Source organism: Nicotiana attenuata, unplaced genomic scaffold (genome assembly GCF_001879085.1).
Source record: "Nicotiana attenuata strain UT unplaced genomic scaffold, NIATTr2, whole genome shotgun sequence".
NCBI lineage: Eukaryota > Viridiplantae > Streptophyta > Magnoliopsida > Solanales > Solanaceae > Nicotiana > Nicotiana attenuata.
The window spans coordinates 787900-801532 of NW_017670282.1; positions in this window are offsets into that span (position 1 = coordinate 787900).

Below are 13633 nucleotides of genomic sequence, written 5' to 3' on the forward strand. Positions count from 1 at the left end.
TTCTTCCCAAATCTCATAACACCCTTCATGGGCGATACCTTCAGTAGAACCTTCTCCCTAACCATGTAAGACACATCACGAACCTTCCTGTCAGCATAACTCTTTTGTCTCGATTGCGCCGTACGAAGCCGCTCCAGAATCACCTCCACCTTGTCCAAAGCATCCTGTACCAAGTCTGTACCCAAAAGCCTAGCCTCGTCCGGCTCAAACCAACCAACTGGAGATCTATATCGTCTCCCATATAAAGCCTCATATGGAGCCATCTGAATACTCGACTGATAGCTGTTGTTATATGAAAACTCTGCGAGCGGTAGAAACTGATCCCATGAACCCCAAAATCAATGACACAAGCATGCAACATGTCCTCCAATATCTGAATAGTGCGCTCGGACTGCCCATCCGTTTGAGGGTGAAAAGCTGTGCTCAATTCAACCTGTCGCTACCTACTCCGCACCAATAAAAGGTAGCAAGAGAGGGTCGCAATAGCATTTACCCGATATGAGGGTCGGGATCGAATTCCTCATGGAGCTAGAAAGGGAGTTGATGTATCTATCTAGTCTAGAATCGTGTAATTGTTCCAAATGTCACTTCCAACATTTTTGGATTTTCTTTTATAAACTACTATTATAAAACTACTAATTAGAATTGAAACTAGATTACGCTAAGAGATAATTGCTAAGAGTTGTATCTAATGGATTAAGGGGCACTAGGGTAGTAACTTTCACCTAGGTGGCTAATTGACGGGTAATTGTTTCTAAAACTTGATTGACATGATTGGGGAAATATGTATAACCGTTGCACAATTTTTCCCACTCTCACACCTCTCGGTAGAGAGAGTGATTTTGCCCAATTGACTCTCTCGAGACCAAATGGGTAGGCAAATTAGCTCAAGCAACTAGGGTTCAAGTCGGGTAATTACTCTCTCGAGGTTTAACCCTTTAATTGGGACTATCAATTCTCTTGAGTCCATCCCAATTCCTTGTTGGGTCAATTTTTGAGACTTAGGCTCTCTCTCTCAAGAAGAGCCAAGTCAACTTAGCACAAACCAGTGTTTGCAACCACCAATTCATAAATTAAACCATAAAACTGACCCAAATAAAAACACCCATAGTCAATCTAACATTAAATCACAACACTCATCAATTACCCACACTAGGGTTGAGCCACAACCCTAGCTAATGGGTTTAGCTACTCATGCTTGAACAAGAAAACAGAGAAATGGATGAAAAAGAAGACATATTAATTAAGCACTAAAGTAAAATACAAGAATCTATCGTTAAAAGTAGGCTAAGATGCCAAAAATGGCTACAGATGATGTTCTCACGAGCGCAACTGCTAAAATAAAATAACCGATGCCCTAAAAAATGGAAAAATGTTCTATTTATACTAAGGTGAAAAAACTTGACAAAAATTCCTCTGGGGGGTCAGTACGGGCCGCACAAAATGGATTGCGGCCGCACTAGGCTCTTGGACTTCAAATCCTGGCCCTCTGAACTTGGGCTCCACGGACCGCGCAGAGTGGATCGCGGCCGCGGAGGCAGCTAGCGCGGTCCGCACAAACATGACCGCGGACCGCATGGCTTTGAACATTGGCAATTTCAACTCTTTGAAGTTCTCTTCCGCGGACCGCACATAATGGCAGTGTGGCCGCGGAGCCTTCACCGCGGACCGCACAATGTGTACTGCGGCCGCGTTGCTTGAAACTTGGTTTTGCCATTCTCTGAATATACCTAGTGCGGACCGCACAGAATGGACTGCGGCCGCACTAGGTTTTATGCCTTATAATCTGCTCTCTGAATCTACCTAGTGCGGATCGCACAAAGTGTAGTACGGCCGCACTAGGCCTGTTTGTCCTGAGTTTGCCTTGTTTTTGGTACTTGTGCAGATTTCACTCCTTTTGAGCCGATCTTTGACATTTCGTCACTTTGTCGATCAAACCTGCAATCAAGCACAACCTATGAGACTTTTGGGACTATTTTGTAACAATTTATAACCAAAGCGTAAGCAAGAAGGGGCATAAGACACGTCAAAATCCCTAGTTATCAACTCGCCCAAACTTAAGCTTTTGCTTGTCCTCAAGCAAACAAAATAAGACCCACCCCTTAAGGGAAAATCCAAGAATTTTCAGCTATCCTAGAGTAACCTCAACAAGCATCAATTGGGACTAACAATTTCCCTCAATACGAATGCATCATTAACAACATTTAACTTTTGAAAAAAAAACTATGGATCAAGTGTGACACAAGAGTATCAAGAGTTGACTCAACACATGAAAGAACTCTTTCAATTACTTTAGTCATTGTGGAACCCAATATCACACATCCTCAACTCTCCCTAAGCACACCTCACCTTTAGAATAGTGGCACACAAAACGAGGTTGATGGGAATTCACTCATCTCTCTCAAGGAAAGGTCACAAGTCCGGCTCTAGGTACCATATGCTTGCCCCTTATGTAAGTATCCACTAATGTAAGCTTCATTCAACTCAAGATCATATAGGGCTTTTGTGGAATCATTGTGAAGGCTTTTGGTTCAGGGTAGGAAATGTTTTGGTCTAAGTGGGTTCCATCTTCCCTTAAGCACTTCTTTTGATTCATTTGGCACAATTCACTTGACTCTTTGAGTCATTTCACCTCTTTCCAAGGGGTTAGAGAGACCCATTGTTACTCTTTCTTATACATTTCAATTCTTCTCTCCTTTTTCAACTTTCCACACCTTTCTTTCTTTTACTTTTCTTGAATCCCTTTTTATTCTTTCTCACATTGAACTTTCTTTTTGTCTTTTTGCTTTTCTTTCTTTTTCATTGCCTTTCCTTTTCTTCATTTTTGTGCTCTTATACCACTTTGTTGTCATCCTCGTCTCTCCCCCCAAACTTATACTTTTTCCATGTGCTCAAGGAAAGATCGGGTGCCAAGAGAGTGTATCTTTTAGAACGGGTATAGGCTTGTAACATGGTTCTTGAAAGAAAAAGGTCTAAGGCTCAAAAAGGTTAACTAGGAATCATATCATTGGTAGGCTATGGAATTTTTTCAACTATCATTTGGATCAAGGATAACCTATAATCACTTCTCAAGTCAAAATTCACTTAGGACAACAAACATTCAGGGCAAGTTCTAGACCAATGGCTCGGGACTTGGACTCGCAATTCAATTACTCACCACACAAGCTAAGGGATTTCTAAAGACATAGAGTCGGGGGCCCACAACAACCTTAGATACGATTTGAGCATACAATGGTCCCGAAAAACCACTTGATGATTATCGGCCAACGCAAGAGTCTCAAGGCCACAACTTTCACCATCCTAAATACAACATTTTATCTTTGACCATGGGATCAAAGGCAAATGTGCTAGGCCCAAGTGAAGCTTTGCTTGAGGTACCCTTAACTATAAACTACCAAAAACAAAAACAAAAACGGACTCAAACCCTTAAGAAGGTTGTCATGCCATCTATCATTGGAAAGAGCCACCCGGTTCACACAATACCCCACCTTTGGAAAGAACCGTGGCATTAAGAAAACCAAAGGCTTATTAAAACGTCCAAAACAAAACAAAGGCTACGGGCCTATATAAGAAGCTAAAAATGAATTTTAAAAAAAATAGAAAATAGAATGAATATGTACAATAGGGGATTTGAATATACAACGGGGAATGAATATATACAATGATGTAACTTTATATACAGACCAAAGGAAAGATAAAAAGTAAGATAAAAGTAAATAAATGTAAGATTATATACAGACCAAATGAAAAATCAAGAAAGCATAAAATAGTATCAATATTTACAGTCATCCAAAAATAAAGGGCGCACCCCCTCGAATAAAAGCTGGCATTGTCCCCAATGCCAACTAGTCTAAATAAGCACCAAAAAGAGAGAAAAAGGATATAGATGACTCCCTAAGCCATGTCCGTCTGCATAGGAGTATGTGTGGTCCCTGGGTCCTCGGTATGCTCGGGAACATCAGACTGGTTCCTGGTATCCTGCTGCTCAGCTGCTGGGACCTGCGACTGGACCTGTACTGGCTCTGGCTCCGGTGGCTGACTGGATGAAGCCTCCGGTGGGTCCGCCAACTGGATGATGGCATCATCTGCTCTAGAGATAGTCATCCTCCTCTTCGGAGGCCTCTGTGTCTGCTCCGGATCTGTGGCTGCTACTGGAGCTGCTGCTGGAGCTGGGTCTTCAAATAATAAGTCTAAAGGCAGCTGGTCTACCTTCAGTCTATCCACATCTGCCCTCAACTCCTTCACGGACTCCCTGGAGGCCTGTGTCTTGCGTAGCTTATTGTGCTCCTTTGCAAGCTCCTTTAGAGCCTTGCCATGAGAATCCACTGCCTTAGCCAAATCAGACTGGGTACTGAGAATCTTTTCGTGGTTTTCTAGTATCTTCTTCAATGCTTCCTCAATGGACTGTGGGACCTGTACTGGATGAGGAGCTGACTGAGCTGCAATGGTGGAGGTCAAGGTGGACAACTTGGACGAAGCAGTATACATCCAGTTGTTTAGGCTCTGAAGTGTGGCTCAGCCGGTGGGCTGTGATAGGATGGGCCCGGGAAGATGGAATCTCCGGGCCAGTTGAAGTAGAAGGACCTGGAGGAATGTCAGCTGAAGTGGAAGGTCCTGGAGGCATAGCTGCAGTAGTGGAGGCAGGCTCAGAGGGGGCCTCTACCACAACTGGCTCTTCAGACTAACCAGTTGGGGCAGAAGTAGGTGCCTTGTAGTTCTTGTCCTTGGGGTTGTCTGGCCCCTTCCAACTATACCATGTAAATGGAACTACTGGTTTGGCCTTGACATCATAGGACTTCTTTTCCACCTCCAAGTCCCGGAAATACATAGAGAGGGTGTTGGGGTAAGGGTAGTTCCGGTCGTGCTCTCTACCCACTAAAGAGATAATGCGGGTCATCACATTTCCCACATTGATGGGGTATCCCGCCATGATGGAAGCAACCAATACACCCTGGTGGAGAGGAATGGTCTGGTCATGGGTAGTAGGGTCCAACCGACTGCAAACAAAAGTCAACCAACCCCTAGCCTCAAAGTTTAGGGTCCTCCTCAGTATTTTTACCCTCGCAGTCAACCACTCAGGAACGATACCTGGGATTGCCAAGTACTGAGCTAACCATGGACGGACCCCCCCGCCCATCTCCAACTTTGCCAGATATAGAGTCTCGTCCTCGTCATTGAACCCCAAATAATCATTCAGAGACTACCCGTCGAACAACACCTTTTTGTCTTGAACCTTGGTCACTTTGGAACCCTTGACGATGTGGGCCACATTACAATAAAATTCCTTGACCATATGTTCATTTGCATCTATACATGTCTCCATAAATATTTCCCAGCCCACTCTAGTCCTAAACTGCCTCTGCACGTCACGGTTGTGGGGTAATAAGTCTTTGTCACTGAAACTTCGCTCCGGTATCAACTTTCTCACCGGCCACCACTCCCTAAACTTGTGGTACGCTATCTCACTTACAAATCTATCTTCCCAAACATCTGGCTTCCTAGTTCGAGCAATGCCTCCCACCTGAGGCTCACCACCCCCAGCTCCCTGCACCTCCTCCTCATCTCCGCCTGCACTCTCCCCAGATAATGAAGCTGTGGGGGAGGTAGAGTCGTCCCCACTACCGGCTGCCGACCCCTCAAATGAATCAGAAACGACATTAACTGGCCTCCGGATAGTGGGTGATGGAGGAGGAGTATCAATAGTCAATTGGAAGTTGGTGAAGATATGAGTTGGGACTGGGTCGGAAGAGATATCCCTTGACGGTTGATACTCACTCCCCGAGGAATGGAAAGCAGCTCTATCTGTGGCTTTTATCAGCTTCCTGGTTTGTTTTATGTTTTCCCGAGCTTGGGAGTGAGTTTGACTATTCTCTTTCTTTTGCCCCCTCGGGAAGAATCACCTCTCCCGGGTTGTTTTGATCCTTTGCCTCCTCGTTGTTTAACCATTGTCTGCAGGCACAAACATCTAACTTTGTTAGTATCAGCAGAGACAGTGAGACAGATGTGTATAATGTATTGCAGAACAGAAGTAGAAAGTTGCAAACACAGTTGCAGGAACAGGCCAATGCGGACCGCACAAAATGGAGTGCGGCCGCTCAGGGACCACCGCGGACCACACAGAAATGACCGCGGTCCGCACAGGTCTAAGGTCCTTAAAAACAGATCTCTGAATCTCACCATCGCGACCCGCACAAAATGGTACCGCGTCCACGGTGAGCCAGTGCGGACTGCACAAAATATAGACCGCGGACTGCACAAAAACGACCGCGGTCCGCAGAGGGTGCCCAGGTATGGCACTAAGTTAGGGTTGTTGGGTTTTGCATTTAACCTCAAATTTTTACCTAATTAGGGTCCCTACTCAATTAACAGTCCATTATACTCAACTAGTACACAAATTTAACAATTAAACTAACCTAAGCTAACAAGTAAAGAAATACGGGAAGAAGAAGGAGCTACAGGCTAAGGAAGGCGAAAATCAAGTGAAATTACAAAATTAAACAAAGGGAAATGAATGAAATGTTACCAGATGTATGAGATGGAATGCAGTTAATCAATTTAAGGAAGAATTACAGTGAAGAGAGAGGATGAACAGTAAAAAGGAGCTCTGAGAGTTTAGGGTTCGAAAATGGTAAAAGGAGACCCTTGAGGTCTATATATAGAGAAACCCGTGGGACCCATTCTCAGCTACCAGCGCGGCCGCACAAAATGGACCGTGGTCCGCGCTGGGTTTGTTTAGAAGAAGTTTGAGAAGGCAACCTCTGCGGTCCGCACAAAATAGACCGCGGCCGCAGAGGTCCACCGTAGTCCGCACAAAATTCAATGCGGCCGCGGTGGCAAACTTCATAGAGTCCTCACATTGGCTCACACCAGTGCGGACTGCACAAAGTGTAGTGCGACCGCACTGGAAACTTCAGAGACTGAACAATTTTGCCATTATGCCCTGCACTGCATCAACTCAATCCCTGCAACATCTCACAATCAGTTAGCCCAAAAATCAATCCTATACTACCAAGAAAAATCAAAGTAAACAAAAAGAAAAACACATGGGTTGCCTCCCAAGAAGCGCCTGATTTAACGTCGCGGCACGATACGGGTTACCATCACATCATTTGAAATGAACAACAACCACCACATGGCTATCATCAAACTTCCCAAGATAATGCTTGACACGGTGCCCATTCACTCTAAAGACTTCACCACTTTTGTTCTTCAAATCTAGAGCACCAAACGGGGACACACATACAACTTCAAATGGTCCACTCCACTTTGATTTCAGCTTTCCCGGAAACAACCTTAGATGAGAGTTGAATAAGAGCACCAAATCACCAACTTTGAACTCCTCTCCACGAGCATATTTGTCATGAAGGTACTTCATCTTGTCCTTATACAAGGACGAACTATAGTATGCACGGAACCGGAATTCATCAAGTTCATTGAGTTGTTCAACACGAAGATTGGACGCAACATCCCACTCAAGATTAAGCTTCCTCAAGGCCCACATGGCCTTATACTCCAACTCCACCGGTAGATGACATGCTTTCCCAAACACCAACCGGTACGGTGACATACCAATTGGGGTCTTGTAAGCGGTCCGGTAAGCCCATAGAGCATCATCTAATTTCTTAGACCAATCGGTCCTATTGGCATTGACGGTCTTGGACAAAATACTCTTGATCTCCCTGTTAGACACTTCAACCTGGCCACTTGCTTGAGGATGATAAGGTGTAGAGACTTTGTGGTTGACACCGTACTTGGATAGCAAGGTATCAAAAGCTCTATTACAAAAATGCGATCCTCCATCACTAATGATTGCACGGGGTGTACCAAACCTTCTGAAAATGATCTTCTTTAGAAATGACACCACACTCCTAGCTTCATTGTTGGGCAAGGCCACGGCCTCAACCCATTTTGAAACATAATCATCGCTACAAGAATGTAAGTGTACCTACACGAGCTAACAAAAGGGCCCATAAAATCGATACCCCATACATCAAAGATATCAACTTCAAGAATTGTATTCAGAGGCATCTCCTCTTTCTTGGAAATCCCGCCCGCTCGTTGAAATTGATCACATCTTTTCACTAAATCACTTCCATCTTTGAACAAGGTTGACCAATAAAAACCACAACTCAAAACTTTCGAAGCCGTTCTCACCCCTCCATGATGGCCAACATAGGGGGATGAATGACAGGCCTCCAAAATACTCAATTGCTCTCCCTACGGGACACACCTTCGATCACACCGTCCGTGCAAATATTAAACAAGTATGGCTCATCCCAATAGAAGTCCAGACTATCCCGTTTGAGCTTCTTCCTTTGGCTAGAAGAGAGCTCACACGGGATGATGCCAGTCACAATGAAATTAGCAATATCCGCAAACCATGGCATATCACACATTGACACATAAAGTAGTTTCTCATCGGGAAATGTATCATTGCTCTCCAAGCCATCACACGGCCTTCCTTCCTCCTCCAAGCAGGACAAATGATCCGCAACTTGGTTTTAACTACATTTCCGGTTCACTATTTCCAAATCAAACTCTTGAAGAAGTAACACCCATCACATCAACCTTGCCTTGGAATCTTTCTTGGTCATCAAATACCTAAGGGCGGCATGGTCGGTGTGCACCATGACTTTGGCCCCCATAAGATATGGCCGAAATTTTTCCATGGCGAACACAATAGCCAATAATTCCTTCTCTGTCACCGTGTAGTTCCGTTGAGCTTCATTCATAGTCTTGCTTGCATACACAGGATGAAACATTTTGTTCACTCTTTGACCCAACCGCAACATCACTCGCGTCGCACATGAGCTCGAAAGGCAAGCTCCAATCAGGTGCGGTAATGATCGGGGTAGCTGTCAACTTATGCTTTAGAAGTTCAAAGGCCTCCATACATTTTTCATCAAACACAAACTTAGCATCTTTCTTTAGCAACTTGCAAAGGGGATTCACAACCTTCGAAAAATCCTTGATAAATCGCCGGTAGAACTTCGCATGCCCAAGGAAACTTCTCACCCCTTTGACAGAAGTGGGGGGAGGAAGCCTTGAAATCACCTCAATCTTGGCTTTATCTCTTTCAATCCCATGCTTAGAAATTTTGTGACCCAACACTATACCCTCTTCAACCGTGAAGTGGCATTTTTTCCAATTAAGAACGAGATTTGTGTCTTCACATCGGGCCAAGAGTGAATGCATCGTTGGAAGGTCTCCGGAGCATTGCACAACCCGAACGACATCCGGGAAAAAGCGAATGTACCATATGGGCAGGTGAATGTGGTCTTCTCTTGATCCTCCGGAGCAATTAAGATTTGATTATAACCCGAATATCCATGCAAAAAGTAATAAAAAGCTCGCCCCGCAAGGCGATCAAGCATTTGGTCAAGGAATGGCAAAGGGAAATGATCCTTGCGGGTCACCTTATTTAGCTTCCGGTAATCCATGCATACCTGCCACCCGGTAATGGTCCGAGTGGAAATAAGCTCATTGTTGTCATTTGTCACCACAGTCATCCCACCTTTCTTCAGCACACATTGCACCAGAGAAGTCCATGAGCTATCGGAGATTGGATACACCACACCTGCATCTAGCCACTTGATCACTTCTTTCTTCACCACTTCTTGCATTGCTTCATTGAGCCTCCTTTGATGTTCCAAGGAAGGCCTTGCATCATCCTCCAAAATAATTTTGTGCATGCAAAATGCGGGGCTTATTCCCCGAATATCTGCCAGAGTCCATCCAATTGCCTTTTTCCGCTTTTTGAGCACGGCCAATGTGGCATCTACCTGCATGTTAGTAAGACAAGAGGAAAGAATAACTGGTAAATTTGAATTAGAGCCCAAGAATTCATACCTGAGGTGTGGAGGAAGTGGCTTCAACTCCATCACCGGTGGCTCCTCAATTGATGGTTTGGTTGGTGGAGTTTTCCGATTTTCAAGATCCATAGACAATTTTCTTGGCTCATAGGAATAAGAGCCCATCCCATGTAAGGCATTGACGCACTCCACTCTGCTTGCATCATCATTGACATCAAGATTTAAGAGCACGACCTCAAGGGGATCCTCCAATGTAATCATAGAACTTGTGTCATCCACTATCACAACTATGACAATGTCCACAAATGAGTACACCTTGGTGCTATTGGGTTGCTTCATGGATTTGCAAACATGGAAGACGACCTTCTCATCACCCACTCGGAAAGTTAGTTCAACCGCTTCAACATCAACCAATGCCTTCCCCGTTGCAAGGAAAGGTCTCCCTAGAATAATTGGGACCTCATAGTCCACCTCACAATCCAAAATCACAAAGTCCGCCGGCAAAATGAATTTGTCCACCTGGACAAGCACATCATCAACTATACCCAAAGGACGCTTCATTGATCTATGCCATCTATAATCTCATGGAAGTTGGCCTAGGTGGCCCAATACCTAGAGTCTTGAAAATTGAGAAGGGCATTAAATTGATGCTTGCCCCAAGATCACATAAAGCTTTGGCAAAGTCTGAACTACCAATAGTGCAGTGGATAGTGAAAGCACCATGATCCTCTAATTTCGGGGCCATTGAATGTACTATGGCACTAACTTGGTGGGTCATCTTGATAGTTTCACAGTCCATTGATCTTTTCTTTGTAACCAAATCTTTCATGAATTTAGCATAACCAGGCATTTGCTCCAAAGCCTCCACCAAAGGCACGTTGATGGGTAAGCTCTTCATCATGTCAATGAACTTTTTAAATTGGTTGTCACTTTTCTGCTTGGCTAGCCTTTGAGGATAGGGGGGAGGTGGTCTAGGCAAAGGTGCCTTGGCTTTAGGCACCACCGGGTCCGGCATATCAATTATGTGCTCCCTAGGCGGGTTCACGGCCTCTTGAGTTTCCACCTCGGCCTCATCAATGTCAATCCTCACATCATGTTTCACCTCATTCTCAACCACATCTTCAACTATCACAGGTACATCATTTTCTCGCAACTCAACATCATCATCCACAACTTGCTTATCTTTTGAGGAATGCACATCACCGCCTCTCCCACTTCTTGTTGTAACCGCCATCACATGATTGTTCCCACCCTTAGGGTTCAAAACCGTATCACTTGGTTGAGCACTCTTTGGGCGAGTTTTCAACGATTGAGATATTTGGCCTAATTGCACCTCTAAATTCCGGATAGAGGTATTGTGGGAAGCCAATTGAGCATCGGAATCTTGGTTCTTCTTCATCATTTGTTCGAACATCATTTCTATTATTCCCATGTCATTACCCGAAAAACTAGATCCTTGAGAAGGGAACGGGGGTGGATTGTTCGGTTGTTGGTACATTGGGGGCCTTTGAAAGCCTTGCCCCTGAGCCTTGGTTTCCATTGTTGTTCCAATTGCCTTGACCATTGTTGTTCCAGTTGTTGTTATTACCATTCAAATTCTCTTGGTTGCCTTGATTGTTGTTCCCCCAGTTACCACCTTGGTTGTTGTTGTTCCAATTACCACCACCTTATTGTTGATTGCCCCAATTACCTTGGAGTCGCCAGTGTTGGTTTGAAGAGTTGCCTCTATTGCCTTGATAGTTATTAACATATTGTACCTCTTCATTTTGCTCATCATAGCCATCATTTTGAAACCCATCATACTCATCATCAAATTGCTACGAATTCCCTTGGTTTTGTTGCCTTCTTTGCCTTCTCTTGTTGGCAAGCATACTCACACCTTCCATAGCATTCACTTGGCGAGGGTTTTGGACTTGTTGCAACTGTGCCTTAGCCAATTGGTTCATAGAAGTTGTCAACTCCGCTATGGCCTGTCCATGGTCATGTAGTTCCTTGTGCAAATGGATGACCGTTGGGTCACCTTGGGGAACATTCGCTCTACTTTGCCATGCGGAGGATGTATCCGCCATCTCATCAAGAATCTCGCAAGCTTCGTCATATGAAAACTTCATGAAATTTCCCCCGGGCAATTGATTGACTATGCATTGATTTGTGGTATTGATGCCGCGATAGAAGGTTTGTTGAATCACCACCTCGGTCATATCGTTGTTTGGGCATTCTTTCACCATTGGTCTAAACCGCTCCCAAATCTCATGCAAAGGTTCCGTGGGTTCTTGCTTGAAAGCCAACATCTCATCTCGAAGTGCCGCCATGTGCCCGGGTGAGAAAAATTTAGCAATAAATTTATCCGCCAACTCATCCCAAGATGTGATGGAATGGTTAGGGAGTCTCTCTAGCCAATCCAATGCCATTCCCGAAGTGAGAACGGGAAAAGTCTCAACCTAAGAGCATCTTCGGACACATTCGTCTGCTTGCTACCCCAACATGTATCCACGAACCCTTTTAGATGTTTGTAGGCATTTTGATCTGCAGCGCCCGTGAAATACCCACGCTGCTCATGTAAAGTCAACATCACATTGGTTAGCTGAAAATTGCCCGCTCGAATTCTGGGAGGGACAATAGCACTCGCATACCCTTGATTTGGTAGCACCCGAGGAATCGCTCTTGGAGGTGGCGGAGGAGGGTCTGGAACGTTGTCATTAGCATTGGCCTGGCGGCCTCGTCGTAGTCCGGGAGGTACAAGAGGCACCTCATCCTCTCCAATTTCATCAACCTCCTCCCCTGCAAACACATTTCCAAGAGGGTCATTCGCGTTTAAAGCCATTTGGTACTTGTAGTAATCACACACGCAAATTAGTAAATAAGAAGGAAAGAAGAACAACACACAAAACTAACTAAATAGATAGCCAAAACCATTAGCTCCCCGTCAACGACGTCAAAAAGTTGATCGCTGCCTACTCCGCACCAATAAATGGTAGCAAGAGAGGGTCGCAATAGCTTTTACCCGATATGAGGGTCGGGATCGAATTCCTCAGGGAGCTAGAAACGGAGTTGATGTATCTATCTAGTCTAAAATCGTGTAATTGTTCCAAATGTCACTTCCAACATTTTCGGGTTTTCTTTTATAAACTACTATTATAAAACTACTAATTAGAATTGAAACTAGATTACGCTAAGAGATAATTGCTAAGAGTTGTATCTAATGGATTAAGGGGCACTACGGTAGTGACTTTCACCTAGGTGGCTAATTGACGGGTAATTGCTTCTAAAACTTGATTGACATGATTGGGGAAATATGTATAACCGTTGCACAATTTTACCCACTCTCACACCTCTCGGTAGAGAGAGTGATTTTGCCTAATTGACTCTCGAGAGACCAGATAGGTAGGCAAATTATCTCAAGCAACTAGGGTTCAAGTCGGGTAATTACTCTCTCGAGGTTTAACCCTTTAAAATGGACTATCAATTCTCTTGGTCCATCCAAATTCCTTGTTGTGTCAATTTTGGAGACTTAGGCTCTCTGTCTCTCAAGAAGAGCCAAGTCAACTTAGCACAAACCCGTGTTTGCAACCACCAATTCATAAATTAAACCGTAAAATTGACCCAAATACAAACACCCATAGTCAATCTAACCATAAATCACAACACCCATCAATTACCCACACTAGGGTTGAGCCACAACCCTAGCTAATGGATTTAGCTACTCATGCTTGAACAAGAAAATAGAGAAATAGATGAAAAAGAAGACATATTAATTAAGCACTAAAGTAAAATACAGGAATCTATCGTTAAAAGTAAGCTAAGATGCCAAAAATGGATAC